The sequence below is a fragment of the Otolemur garnettii genome, unplaced genomic scaffold (genome assembly GCF_000181295.1).
Source record: "Otolemur garnettii isolate 467f Iridium unplaced genomic scaffold, OtoGar3 scaffold00008, whole genome shotgun sequence".
NCBI classification, from domain to species: domain Eukaryota; kingdom Metazoa; phylum Chordata; class Mammalia; order Primates; family Galagidae; genus Otolemur; species Otolemur garnettii.
Window position 1 is genome coordinate 4,902,362 of NW_003852403.1, and position 14,237 is coordinate 4,916,598.

Consider the following 14,237-nt stretch of genomic DNA (forward strand, 5'->3'; position numbering starts at 1 on the left):
CCAAAGTGACAGCACAAGTCACAGCTGGAGCAGGAGCAGCCAGATTGCAGGGAGCAGTGTTCCAAGGTGAGAATGAGCAGAGGTGCCCTGGGCTTGTCCCTGCAAGAAACATTATTTTCTCCAAGGTCTTGGGGCCTGTGAAGAGTGGAATGGCGGATGCTGTTTCAAATGCCTTTGGAGTTTTATCTCATTGTTCTAACTATTGGCATCTGGCTCTCTCTTAGCCTTGCTAATCTCTTTAGCAAGCAGTCTCTTAATCTCTAGTGTAGCGCCCTTGGATTCATCCCCTGAAATAATCTCCTGTCCTGTTATTCTTTACCACATAAACGGGATAAGAATTTTACACATTTTTGTACTCTGCTGTCTTGTTTTTCCAAGCCATTCTCTGTAAGCAGTTACAGACACAATGTAGCCAAGTTCTCTGCTATGTTATAACAAGGGTGACCTTTACTCTACTTTCCAAATAAACACTTCCGATTTTCATCTGAAATGTCATCAGGAAGGGCTTTACTGTTTGTAGTTCTATCAGCATTTTAATCATAACCACTTAACCAATTTCTAAGACATCTCAATTTTTTCCCTCTCTTATTGTCTTTTTAGCTTGTACTGGAATCACCCTTAATTAAGTTCCATTTATATCAGTACAGACTTTTTCTAGTCTGCTCCTCCAAATTTTGCCAGCCACGACCCATTACCCAGATCAAAAGCCAATGTCCATACTTTCAGGCATCTTTACATCAACACTACACTCCTTAGTACCGATATTTTTTCCTTAGTCCATTTGGTGTTGCTGTAACAGAATTCTCCAAGACTGGTTAATTTATAAAGAAAAGAGAATCCATTTGGCTCATAATTCCAGTGGCCAGAAAATTCAAGATTTGGCAGTTGCATGCAAAACAAGGCCTTGTGCTGTTTCAAATCCTGGTGGAAAGTGAAAGGGTGATATGCATGTTATTACACGCACAGGAGATCACATGGCAAGAGAGAAAGCAAGAACTGGAGACCAAAAGCCAGACCCTTTATAAGACACCACTCTGGAAGGAACCAATCAGCTTCTGTGAGAGCAAGAGCTCACTCACTATTAATCTATTAATCTATTCAAGAGGCATTTACTCCTATGGCCCAACACCTCCCTATAGGCCCCACCTCCCAACACTGCTAAAGTGGGGATCAAATTTCCACTTCAGTTTTGGTGGCCGCAAACCTCATCCAAATCATGGTGGCAAAGAAATATTTTTTCTCAAATTCAAGTTTGTGAATATATTCCCCTAGACTCTTTTTAGGGGTAGTATTTTTTTTTATCTTTCTCATTTAGATGTAAAATCAGTAAGAAAATGACTTTTGATGAAAGGTAAAATAATTTTCATTTCTTGAATTGGATATTCAGTTGTCTCGATACCCTTATTTAGAAAGACTGCTCCATAGCTTCAAACTACAATATAGAGTGTTCAAATACGAATGGATCTAATTTTAAACTGTATTTTATTGTATTGATCTGTCTATTTTTATGGCAGTACCACACAATCGTAAAGTAGATTTGTTAAGAAGCTCATAACCAAGAAAGTAAATCACTTTCAAGAGAGCTTTAGCCATTCATGGTCATTTCTATTTCCATTTCCATATACATTTTAGAATCAGCTTTAAAATTACACACAATAAAACTATCTAGATTTTTATAGGCCTTGTCTTGAGAATGTTTGCAATATTTAGTCTGCTAAACCACACTGGCTGGGTGCTTCTGATAGTTTATTTGGTGCTTATTTGAGAGTTTATTAATCTCTCTCAATAAGTATTTATAATTTTCTGTGAAGAAACTTTATGCTTCTTTTGTTAAGCTTATTGAATTTGACATCTGTGATCATATTGGGAAAGATAATCTTTTATTTTGATCACATATACAGGCAAGTGATAATTATGGAATTGTCTAATTTAACACGCTTACTAAAATAACTTATTAATTCTAGTAATTTTTCTGAAAATGTTTGGGCTATTCTACATAAATACTGTATTTATATGGTAGCATTCCCTCCTTGATTTTATTTATTTTACTTATATTTGACTGATCACGCTTGTTATGTCTTTAAATACAGTGGTAAATGAAAGTTGTGATGGAAAAAAAAAAAAAAAAAAAGAAAGTTGTGATGGTAGGTATCCTGTGCTCTTCCCTAACCTGAAAAAAGAAAACTTTTGATGGTTTCTCACTAAATGTAATTTTTTAATTAATGTCTATTTTTTCTGATATATGAATAGCCACCTCTGCCTGCTTTTGGTTATGATTTACATTGAATATCTTTTTTCATTTCATCACTTTCAGCATGTGTTCTTCAATTTAAGATGATTCTCTTGTATGTAGTATATAAGTGGATCTTGTTTTATTCTTCATTCAGCTAATCTGTGTATTTTGATTGGAGAGTTTAATACATTTATACTTAATATAATTATGGTTAGATAAGGATGTACTATTGGCATTTTATTGATTGTTTTCTGTTTGTTTTGTAGTTGTTTGGTCCCTCTTTCCCTCTCTTGCTGTATTTCATTGTTATTTGGTTTTGGGTTTTTGTATGTAATACACTTTGATTTCTTTATCTTTATCTTTTGTGTTCTCATGTATTTTCTTTGTGGTTACTATAAGGCTTAAATAAAATATCTTATAGTCATAATAGTCTATTTTAAGTTGATAAGAACTTAAGTTCAATTGCATATAAAAACTTTATGCTTTTGTTCCCCCTACCACTTTAAAGTTACTGATGATACAATTTTTATATTTGTATATTGTGCATCCATAAATATATTGGTTACATTTATTTTTAATACTTTGATTCTTTACCTTTTATATTATACAGCTATTATATTATAATATTCTGGATGTATCTATGTATTTATCTTTACCAATGTGATGTATACTTTCACATGTGTTTTGTATATATGAACTATTATTGTTCAATGTCTTTCCATTTCAAAATTCCCTTTAGCATGTTTTATAAGCCAGGTCTAATGACAATAAACTCCCTCAGCTTTTTTTGTCTGGAAAATTCTTTATCTCCCCTTCATTTTTGATGTACAGATTTGATAGGCTTTGTATATTCACTGGCAGTTTTTTTCTTTCAGTACTTTGAGTATATCACCCTACTCCTTTCTGGCTTTTAAGGTTTGCTCTGAGAAATTTGCTGATAGTCTTATGCTTATTCACTTATATGTGACAAGTAAATTTTCTCATAATGCTTTCAAAATTCTCCCTTTCTCCTTGACTTCCAACAGTTTGGTTATAGTGTGTTTCAGTGCACACTCCTTAAATTTTCATTTTTCTTTCAAGATTTTGAAAATTCCACCCATTATTTCCTTGACTAAGCTCTCTGTCCTTTTCTTTTCTTTTTTTGTCTTCTTCTAGGATTCTTTAAATATGTATATTGGTATGCTTAATGGTATCTCCCAATTCCCTTGGTATTCTTCACTCTGTTTTGTTTTTTATCCTCTTCTCCTCTAGCTAATTAAAAAGACCCATCCTCAAATTCACTGATTCTTTCTTCTCCTTGATCAGTTCCTCTGGCGATTGCTTTTAATAATTTTTTTTCATTTTAATTGTATTACTTTAGTGCCATGATTTCTGTTTTGTTCTTTTTTATAGTTTTAAATTCTTTTAATCTATTATTAACATTCTAATTTTGTTTGTGAACATTTTTATGATGTCTGTGTTCTTTTTCTGTGTTCTTAGGTAATCCACTGAGTTTTTAACATAGATATTTTGATTACTTGTCAGACATTTTATAGTTGTTCTTTTTTTAAAGTTGGTTACTGAAGATTTATTTCTTTTCTTTGACTGCCCATATCGCCTGGATTCTTCGTGTTCTTTGTAGCTTTGCCTTGATGTTTGCATATTTTAAAAAAAACCACTTCTCCTAGTCTTTATGGACTAACTTTAACTGGGAAAAATCTTTATCAACCAGCTCAACTGGAGATTCTAAGACCCTGATCAACTTCAAATGACCTACTACTTTTCTATTGTTCTTAGCTTTGCCTACTAAACTATGCCAGTTAGGTCAGCACTCTAGTGAGTCTGAAGGCTTATCCTCTGAGAAGCACATTGAAAATTTGGGACATTGGAAGTGCATGCCACTCCTTTTCAGCTCTCCTGAAGAGAAGCCTTAGACTCTATATCTTATCCAAATATCTCAGGGCTATAAAAGGCCACAGCAATTTTCTAGCCAACTTTTTATTTTGCTATCCTGGTCATATAGATTATGATTATTCCATTAGTGTTTTGTGTGTACAAGTAAAAAATTGGCTCCTCAGGCCAATTCTGAGCCCCAAAATTGGCTCCTCAGGCAGTTCTCTATAAAAGTCAGTTATTGGAGGCATGCTCAATTCTCTCTTTCTCCTGAGGGAAAGGTAATTTTTGTCGGTGCTTCTTTGAGAGATATAAAGGTCCTTTGGATGCCTTTTCACTGCCATTTATTGTCATGTTCATGGGCTAATTTGGGTGTGCCCAAAACAAAGAAATGGAGTTTCATGAAAGGCAACCATTCTTAGCAAACTCTGGACTCCAATATGATTTCCTGCCAGAAGTGCCACTTGGCCTCTTGGGTTCTCAGATTTCTATACAAATTATCAAATGCACCAGGTAAATATTTTCAATAGTCTGGGTTGAAATCCTAGGTTTTCTCTATTGCTAAATTCTATTGTCACTCTTAAAATTATAGTATTTCTTATCACATTACAATATTTTTAAAAGTATTTTATATAATAATAATCAAATAAATGAGGTGAAAGCTATGTTGATTGGTTTGTTCTAACCACATCAGATTGTATTAAATAAAAATTAAAAATCAACACATTGTACTCCACATATACATAAATGAATTTATGACTGATGTGTATTTGACTTAATAAAAAAAAATTTTATGTAGATTTTATGACTTTTATCAAAAGAAATACTATTTCAAATAATCAATTTGGCATCATTTGAGTTGTGTCACTTTTAAGTTTTCTCTATAATTACAAAAAATATTTATTGGTGATATATAAAAAATTAATATCACCACTTCCTCTTACAGAATTTCTACTTCTTTTCACTTTATAGCTCTCAAATAGTTTCTGCTAAAGCACTGCTCAAATCCCTTTCTTATCTCAAAAGTCATCTTAAAATGAAGTATATATGAAATAACAGCAAGAGATGAAATTTTGCATCCTAACCATGGAAACATACTTAGAAATGAGAAATTGTATCATCCAGATTTATGTATCCTGAGGAAACAGACATGAAAAACACATTAAGTTGGACAATAATTATATTGACATGATCCTCAAACTCAAAACTGAAAAATCTTATGATAATAATACACTGGGAGATATTTGAGAAATTCTCCTTTTAGCTATATTACTTTAGCATATATCAAAGGAGAAATAAGTCAATAGAATTTTATGTAATAAAAGTATTGATTAAATAAGAAAGGTTGTTTGACATAACAGTCACAAATTTTATATTAGTTTTTGTTGCTACAGTTTTCTGAATCTAAGAGATAGAATTATTTGAGTGAAAAATGAGAAAAAAATATCATTTATACCTTGGCTGTGGGGTTTAATAACCATATGGATGGAAACCTTTTGCTTCTGTAAAGAACAGTTTTCAAAAATGATAATGGAAAGCAAAACACCATTCATATGGTAGAATTTCTGTGGTATACGCCTTCATTGTTCACATAGCACTTTAGAAATTAAATTTATAGCACATTTAATCTGAATGAATTTCTTCCATATGGGGCCAGAACTGGTCAGGCTATGATTACTAAGGGCTTTTTTTTATTGCACCCACCCTGAATTTTATCCATCCCAATGCTTAAACCATGCCTTGGAGTCAAGAGCAATAGACTATGGACAATGTGCCACATCTTTCTTTACTCATAGTATCAACAATAAATAGCCATGTGCATTAAGGACATAAGCATTAAGATTGCCTAATTTTATTTTAATACAATTGGGTATAAAGTAATTTAGGTAAATTTTCTCCTCTCTCTTCCTGTGTTTAGCTATATTAAACTTGGGATCCATTGGTGCCACAATCACTGCCTTGTTAATGACTACTCCCAGGAAGGATATGAGACATTTGCTCCTGTGGATTGAAATGGGAGTGAACAATTTAAGAACAATATAAATCCAATGGTGAATAAAGGAAGTAAAGCATAAAGAAAGCCAAAAGATTTTGAATTGTATAAGCTACCTGGAGTCATTAAAACAATGTTCCCTTTCTTATCAAACTACTGATTTGTGTGTTAACGCAGGACAGGTTTCAAGTTTATGCTTAGAGGAAGATAAGATCATATTTCAGATTCTTCAGCCTTGGGAGAGAAGTGCTTTGTTTACTAAGTGAGTAGAATGGCTTTAAATATCTTTAAATTAAATGGAAGGAGGCCATTCGTCAGTCACAGATGAGCATTTTAACAAAGAATTAAGAATATTCTAAAATGAATTATGCATTGGACCTGGTAAAAGTAATGCACTCAGTTTAAAGAAATATTTATTTATTTATTCAAGGGTCATAGACTGGTTAACATCTATGAAAATATTCAAGTGCAAATAGGATAATTCCACAACTTTGCTATTTATGCAGGCTTAACTGTAGGCAATATTCTCACTAGCTCCCTCAACATAAGCCACTGTGATATTATTTTATTAGTGGAAAACATTCTTTTGCATGAAGAAGAAGATAGGGGAATTTATTGTTATGCTGTGGGAATATGATGAAGTTAATACTTATTAAAATATAGATGCTTGATTGACTGTAAGGGCAGTAACTATTAGTACAGTGAATGTGGCAATTATACAGGTACATTAATAGGAAAAAGACAGAAGCTGTAAGTGTGCTGGGGACTGGGAATATAGGAAAAAAGCTAAGAGAATGCTGACAGAAAAAAAAATAGATTACAATCTTGTTTGAGATCATTTTACAAAAGATTGCTAAAATTTTTCTAAGAGAAACCTAATAGTTATAAAATATACATTTATGATGCAAAAGAAAGCAGATAATACTATACAAGGCACTTGTAGAAAAATTGAGGCATAGCATATCTAGAAAAATTATATATAAAAATATATCATGTATTAATTATACCCCATCTGCCAGGCATTCTGATAGATTTTATAATCATGTCATCTAATCTCAGAAAGATGAAAATAATGAGGAATTCATTAATATTCTACACAGTATTTTCCCAGTTTTTATTTTTATTTATTTATTGAGACAGACTCTCAAGCTGTTGTCATAGCTCACAGCAACCTCAAACTATTGGGCTTAAGGGATTCTCTTGCCTCAGCCTCCCAGGTAGCTGGGACTACAGGTGCCTGCCACAACGCCCAGCTATTTTTTTTGTTGCAGTTGTCATTGTTGTTTTAGCTGGCCCAGGCTGGGTTCAAACCCACCAGCCTTGCTGTATGTGGCCAGTGCCCTACCCACTGCACTATGGGAACCGCCATTCTTTACTCTCAAAATTGATTTTGTATTATTCTATATATAACATGCAGAACCAATGAACACAGAGCGTATTTCTTTCACATATATGTGAAATTATAAATGCATACGCATTGTAACTAAATAATTGTGGTCTTCAAGAGGATAGACAGGTAGATTTGGTTCTATTTTTCCTTATTATTAAATGGTATCTGACTTGATGTTTTCCATTCATCCTATCCAAATATCCCACTATAAGATACATCATAATAAATTACAAAATAAAAGTGTTACCAGGAGAAGAAGGTCGGGCTGCCTGTCACTTTCAACCCACTACAGAGACAGGGATTAGGTCCACGAGAATTTACTGTCCAAAAGCCAGCAATTCTGGAAAACAGTGAGAGTAGCCTCTCAAAGACTGTTCTGCCTCAGTTGCAATTCTAATAGTTTATATAATAGGAATACAAAGAAACAAACCTAGAAAATTCTAACGTTATCTGACAGGAAGTAACATCAAAGTAGTCTGCATTCTAACAATGAAAAATGTTTAAACAACAGAAAAGCTAATTTCACTTTAATAAAATATCTAAGGGAATCATTAAAGGCAACATCATATCATCAAAATAACCATTACTCTACCAATATTATAACACCTGTTATCTATCTATGTGTGAGTACACCCTCAAGTCTCCTGAGGTAAACATCCTCACAATCATCGAGAAACCTTAACTAGATAATCATGGAAGGTATGTGGGGAAGGCTAAGCAGCTAGGTCAGCTGCGCAGCTTTAGCTGAGCTTCTCACAGTCCATCTTGCAGGATGGGCTTCAAAGGAGAAAAGCAAGAAAGGAAAAAGAAAATCAGTGACATCAAAAGTAAGAGAAGGCTCGGCGCCTATAGCTCAACCGGCTAAGGCGCCAGCCACCTACACCTAAGGTGGCGGGTTCAAATCCCCAGCCCGGGCCCGCCAAACAACAATGACAGCTGCAACCAAAAAATAGCCGGGCGTTGTGGCGGGCGCCTGTGGTCCCAGCTACTTGGGAGGCGGAGGCAAGAAACTCGCTTGAGCCCAGGAGTTGGAGGTTGCTCTACCCAGGGGGACAGCTTGAGGCTCTGTCTCAAAAAAAAAAAAAGTAAGAGAAAATCTAACAGGAGGAACTGGGAGGTATTCGCTCTCAAATTTTCAGCTGATTTAACAGGACTAAATAAAAGCTACTAAAAATGTATGTCATAAGACAAATATATAATGAAGCCATAATAATTTAGAATTTTTCCAAATTAATATCAGACACCAAACCACAGATTCAGAAGCTTACAGAACATTAAGCAAGAAAACTGCCATACAAGGGTACATGTTAAATTTTCTAGGTGTAGAGTATAAATGTCTTAACACAATAACTAAGAAAATGTGGTGAAGGCTATGTTAACTTGTTTGATGAAAGCATTTCAGATTCTGTGTAAAACAAGTACATTGTACCCTATTATTGCATTAATGTACACAGCTATGATTTGATTTAAAAAAAAGAAAACATAAAAACTATAGTGTATCATATTCACACTTCACAAAATCAATGATAAGAAAAAAATCTTAAAAGAAGTCAACAGGTAGGAAATCACTTTTACCCAATCTTTTCTCAGAAAACTGTGAACTAAAATAAAATCTTAAATCCCCCCACTGACACACACACACACCAGCTGACTGAACAGACCACCTCTTGGCCAAGGGAATCCTTATACATCATTGGTAGGAAAGTAAATTAGTGCAATCATTATGAAGAAACATTTGGGACTTCCACAAAAAACTGAAAACAGAATTACTATATTACCCAGCAATCCCACTGCTAGGAATATAGCCAAAAGAAGGGAAATCAGTATATCAAAAAGACAAATACACCCCAATGTTTGTTGCAGTACAATTCACTACAGGCAAGATTTGGAGTCAGGCTAGGTGTCCATCATAGACAAATGGATAAAGAAATTGTGACACATATACACAATGGATGTTTTATAACCCCCCAAAAGAATGAAATGGAACTAGAGAACATTGTGTTAACTATGATATGCTAAGTGTAGAAAGATGCATTTCATTTGTTCTCACTCATGCGTGGGAGCTAAGTTTTAAAAACAATTGATCTCATAGAAATAAAGTCGAATGATGGTGACCAGAAGCTGGGAAGGGTTATGGGAGGGAGAGAAATGAAAAAGGCTAATGAGTACAAAAATATAGTTAGTGAATGATATTTAATAGCACAATGAAGGAACTATGATCAACATCAAGTTAAGGTACACTGTAAAATAACTAGAAGAGCAGAACTGGAATGTTCCTAAGTCAAGGACATGACAAATGCCCAAGGTGATGGAGACTCCAGTTACCCTGATTTGATTCATTTACCTTGTATATTTATATCAAAAAATCACATATACCATGTACTACTCATAATAATTAAATATTAAAAAATTTATTCTTAAAGAAATAATAAATTGTTGAATTATGAAAAGACATGAAACATAAAGTGTACACCAATTAATGAAAGAAGACAATCTGAAAAGCATACGTCCTGTGTGATTCCAACTATATGACATTCTGGCATGGACAAAATTATGGAGATAGTAGAAAAATCACAGGTTGTCTATAGGAGAGAGAAATGAATAGGCAGAGCACAGAGGAATTTTATGGTAGTAAAGCTATTATGTATAATAATACAATGGTTGATACATTTTTCAAAACTCAGAGAATCTCAAGAGTGAACCTTAAGGCAAATGATGGACTTTTTACAATGACCTGTAAAGGCAGATTCATCAATTGTAACCTGTTGTTGTATCATGTACAGCATCAATTGTATTTCACGGTGATGCAGCTTTCAATACTGGGAAGGTGCTGTATGGAGGGACCCAGGGAGTAGATGATCGTTAGAACAATTTATTTCTTTTTCTCCAGTGACTATACATTTTACTTTGTTAGTAACATTCAGTTTTGGGTTTACAATTCTATAACTTTTCTCACACACATGAAGTAGAGTAGCCATCATGAAAATCAAGATATTCCTTTATATTCTTATATAGTTAAACCCTCCTCTGGAAGGAAGGTGGGAAGATATCAGTCTGCTTTCCATTGCTATAATTTTTCTGGATTCCTTTATCATCTTAGTCATTTTAAGTGTACAGTTTAGCAATTTGTGAAATTAATCTCCAAACCTTTTTCTTCTGGTATATCTGAACCATATCCATTAAACAGCAGATCTCCCTTCAGCATGTGGCAGCCACTATTATACTTTTTGCTTCCTCAAATTTGACCACTCGACATACCTCATATAAGTGGAACTATGTAGTATTTGTCTTTTTGTGACTGGTTTATTTTACTAAATAAAATGTCTTCAAGTTTCATCCACGTTGTATCATGTGTTTAGTTCTATGTATGTATCACGTTTTATTTATCCATCTGTCAGAGGACACATAGATTTCTTCCACCTCTTGGCTATTGCGAATGGCACTACTATGAATATGGGTGTGATGATACCATCCATTTTGTTGAGATCCTGCCTTCAATTCTTTTGGGTGTATATATCCTAAAAGAGACCTTATACTTTTTACAATTGTTTATTGTGCTCGTGAGATAGTATTTTTTGAAGCTATAATTTTTTCTCAAATTGAAGCCAACAATTTGTCTCCTCCACCAACCAGGTCAGTATTTAGCAGCTCTACAATATGAACATCTATTATTATATACAGTTGTTTAGTTTGGATTTTTCAAAAATCTAACAGTTAAAATTATTAGGTTATACTCTTTAAAATAATTTCCAATATTTCGAAAATGTATTTAACTTCTCCTCAAAGTATCTGCAGAATTATTTTTATGAACATCTTAAACTAGCACTAACTGCGATAGTTCCATAATAACATATTTCTCTTCTTTAATTTTTTTTAAATAAAGTGACTGGTAGAGTGTCTATTATAGTGTAAAAATGAACTGGAACTATCCAAATATGTGTTAACTTTTGCTAATGTGAGAAATAATTGGGCATTTCAAATTGATGTAAAATTTACTTCTCGTATATTGAGTACTAGTAGGAATGTTCATGATCTGCTGTACACTAAGACCAGCAAGTTGTGGAGAAGTGTGTGTAAAATATGAACCTTGATGTAAAAAAAAGTCAATACATAATTATATAAATATAAGAGAACATTAGGAGAAGACAGAATTCAAATTGTTAATATTGATTTGAAGTTTGAAGTATAGAGCAATAAAATATTAAAAACAAAGATGTGTATAAATATCAATGTCCACCTTTTAAAATAAAAAATATTATAGTATGGTTATATATATTGAAACTACTAGACACATTAATGTATAGAGCCACAAGTACATTAAAGATGAAAGATGTCTTGCCATGAAAATCCCAATGGGGATTGATACAGGATATATACTCAAAGATGCAGTTTTAGTTCCTTACCCTGAACAAGTGCTTATCATGTACAACTAACAAACCCTCCCAAAAAATGTATAATACTTAACGTCCCAGAACCCAAGTTGTATCATCTTTTGAAATGTAAAGAATCCATGTATTAAGGTTGTTGTAGGATGGAATGTGTGCTGCAACAACAACAAAAATACTTCTAACAATAATATTAAGGAATGTTTATTCAGAAGAAAATGTGATCTCCTAAGTTATATATCATAGTTACATTAAGAAAACTTATAGTTACCAAAAACAACCCCAAAAATGTAGGACTGACTCTCATTTCTCTGTATTCCCACTTGAATGGTCAAATAAAGTTGACAGATAAAAAAAATACTTAAGCAATGAGGCTTAATTTATTTCTTCTTCTCTTCTCTTCCTCTTCTTTTTCTTGTAAATTATATCTCTGTGGCTTCAGTGAACTGTGTTCCATAAAAAACAAAACAAAACAAAACAAAACAAAAATAGCATTAGAGCTTGAAGTGTCCAGAGATGAATCTTTTATAGTAAAAATAAGGTCAAGAAAAAAATTCGTCATTTCAGAGAATTTAGCAGATAAGAATTTGTTTACATTCCTTGGGAGGTCATGTTTTTTAAATATCTGACTTGCAGGGCACAGACGTGCAGGAACAACACAGAAGTGAAAATAACCTAATTTAACCATAGAACTTTTACAAATGAGACTAATGCATACAAGGAAGGAAGGGGATGTTACTTGTTCACATAGTATGGCAGATTATTTATGCAGCCTGAATTAGATGATAATTCTAAGCTAATGACTTAGGCTAGATGACTTAGCCTAAGTCATCTAACTTAAAGTTCCCTTTGCTTGTTTAAATTTTTCCATAATGCCATGCTCTGTCTTATCATCTGAACTTTCTTACTAGGGTCTCTTGTCTCTCTGCTCCAATAAAAGAGTAATACAATATTTTTGAAGTTTCGAATGCCATTGTTTTTATTACATTTCCAGTCATTAGGCACATTACATTACTCATTTCAGTTTCCAAGAGTTGAACTTAATGTTTAAATGTATATCCCTTTAGGACAGATATTACATCTCTTTTACAAAGCAACTAGCCAACCGTAGACCATTCTGGAATGAATTTCTGGGAAAATCCAAGATGGCTGATCTATCAGCCACAGTATGCAAGGCTATTGTTTTAACAAGGGAGGAGTGATCTACAGGCACAGTTGGGTGCTTTGCAGTGAGCTGAACCAATACATCTTTCTCAAAGAAAAATGAAGAAAAAAATAATCTGTCAACACTGCTTGACAGCCACCCTGATCCATGTGCCATATTTGTTTAATGAAGATGCTGTGGTCGATCCATTTATAATCATCCATTTTCCACAAGAGAGAATTTCCTGCTTTCCCTTCCCCTTTGGTGGGGGCTGGGGTTATTAATGTGCAGCCTGGGAGAGCCTACTGCTGAGCAGGGCTAATCAGGAACCGCTTTCTAGAGTCACAGAGTTCTGAGCTTGCCATGTCTGATTAAGGGTAATGGTGATCATGCATATCGGTGTCATGTTATTTGTTCTTCTGGAAAACCTGATATTATTTATATAAATAGCACTATATAAAGGTTATAATCCATATTATGCATTTAAATTGAGGTGCATTATTTTCAACAAGTCAAAAAATTAAACACGAGACTATTATCTCTAGGAAAAGCTTTCTATTCATTTTCTTTCCCTCTCCAAACAGGCCTTTGTGGCAAAATTGAATCCATTTCAAACAAAGCAGCAGAATATGGCATGTGCTTTTATTTCTTATTTTCTAGGGTCAAAGGGTATGGTGACAAGGAAAAAGGGGATGACAGGGGAAGAATTTGTTAAAAACATCTTCTGCCAGGTACTGTAGTAAGAGTTTAACGATAGCAGTTTATTCTTCATAACTGTCAGGTAAGCACTGATGTCTTCAGCTTGGAAAATGAAAACAAAGGCTTAGAGAACTTAAACAACTTGGCAAACCTCTCACGGCTCTGAAGTATTGAAGCCAGGAGGAAAACAAAGATCTGTTTAATCCGGATCTTCAGTGTTTGGATTGCATAGACTCTTCATTTATATCAAGGCAATGTGCCAAGAGGATATCTTTCCAGTTGTGTGGTTCTGGACAAGTCACCAAACTTCTCTGAATCTTAGGATTTATGTTATGACATTTAGTTATCTTAAGTTTAATGTCATGATGCTAAATGATCTATCTTCTCATCTGTGTATCCTTGAGCCAATTCATAGAAATCCTTGTGCCTGTACACAGCCTTATTATGAGACTAATTTATAGCTTTTATGTGAAAGCTATAACCTAATTATAGCCTAAGAATATGGGGAAGGGGGAGGGGTG